Below are 1719 nucleotides of genomic sequence, written 5' to 3' on the forward strand. Positions count from 1 at the left end.
CAACACATAGATGGCACAATTTCAAGCATCAAAGCAACCCACATATTACACCAGTACAGTAGATTGACAGACACGTGCTGTGCCAACAAGAGCAAACAGCAAAAAATCAAGTAAGCAAACATTCATCTATAAAGCAATAACAGTATTCAAAGCAATTCCAAATATAATGAACCGATAGTTGGTGTACCCCTAACAACAAACAGTAAAGACAATCTGTAATACAAACAGTATGGTGCAGGATATCCTTTCCTGGCCTCAGCAGAGACCCTTGGTGAAGCAATAGGATGGGGACCAGGATGGGAGCATCTGTCTGAAACAGTGGATCAGTTTGCTGTTGCATGGAACGCGGCCACAGGGCCCACTCAGACTTGGGTGCAGAAGAGCTACCTGTGTAGATGCCCCATGAAAATCACCTCCAGACTATATAATACCTAGTAATTATTTTCAAACATAATGTAATGGATTAAGATCTGCGTCCCTCAACAATATCTGGAAAAATGTATATGTATGATTGAATGAAATCAGTAGTATTTGTAAGCTTTCACTACAATATAAAAATAATGAAGGGGAATGAAGTAGCTACTAAAGTTCTAACCCCAGTATCTGAGTATAATCTTGTTTGAAAATAAGATCTCTCAAGATGATATTTGTTAACTTGAGAGGACATGGAGAAGATGAGTATAATCCAAAATTTTAAGATTTAAAAAAACTCAAATTCTTTGCTGTCAAGTGGGAACTGACTCAGACTTGATCCTCCAGGGAGTTTTTGGAGGCTGCCAAAGTGTGAGAGAAGATAGTACTTTTTTTTTTCATTCTCCTGTGGAGCACTGGGAAAGTCTGCTGCCAGAGACCTCTCCAAAGTACTGAAGAGTAATATTATCAGTCTGGAGACTAAGATGTGCCTGATATAGGTCATGGTCTTTGCAATAACTTGTTAAGCATCAGATAGCTGGACAATGACTAAGGATGATAGAAGGAGAACTGATGCCTTTGAGCTGTGGTGTTGGAGAAAAGTATTGAATAGACCATGAACTGCTAAGAGAACGAACAAGTTTGTCCTGGAGAGAGTAAAACCAGGCTAATCCTTGGAGGTAAGGATTCTAAAGTTTTGTCTGACATACTTTGGACATGTTGCAAGGAGGGACATGTCCTTGGATAGGGATGTCATGCTTGGGAGAGTGGAGAGACAGCACTGGAGAGGAAAACCCTCTATGAGATGGATTGATGTAGTCACTGGAATAATGGGATGGGTGTAGTGTAGACAGTGAGATTGGCACAGGATAGAGCGGAGTATAGAGATGTATGTAGGGTTGCTATGAGTCTCTGGCAAATTGAAAAAATAACAACAACAGCCCAAATGGAAAACTGTGATCGTTGATCTTTTTCAGCAAGTAGCTCAAGTCTTCCTCATTTTACACACGAAATGTTGTGTCATCTACATACACAGGTTATTATGAGCCTTCTTCCAATCTTGATGCCACATTCTTCTTCAAAACTCCAGCTTTTCAAGTTATTTGCTCAGCATACAGATTAAATTTGTATGAAGAAATGATACAGAATTGATTCACACTTTTCTTGATTTTGAACCATTCAGTGTGTTCTTACTTTCTTCATATAACAACCTCTTGGTCTAGGCATAGATTTCATGTGAGAACAATTATGTATGTGGGTATTCCCATTCATCTCTATGATAGCCATAATTTATTGAGGTGCAGCAGT

Source organism: Elephantulus edwardii, unplaced genomic scaffold (genome assembly GCF_000299155.1).
Source record: "Elephantulus edwardii isolate Elephantulus edwardi_28Jun2011 unplaced genomic scaffold, EleEdw1.0 scaffold00105, whole genome shotgun sequence".
Classification (NCBI taxonomy): domain Eukaryota; kingdom Metazoa; phylum Chordata; class Mammalia; order Macroscelidea; family Macroscelididae; genus Elephantulus; species Elephantulus edwardii.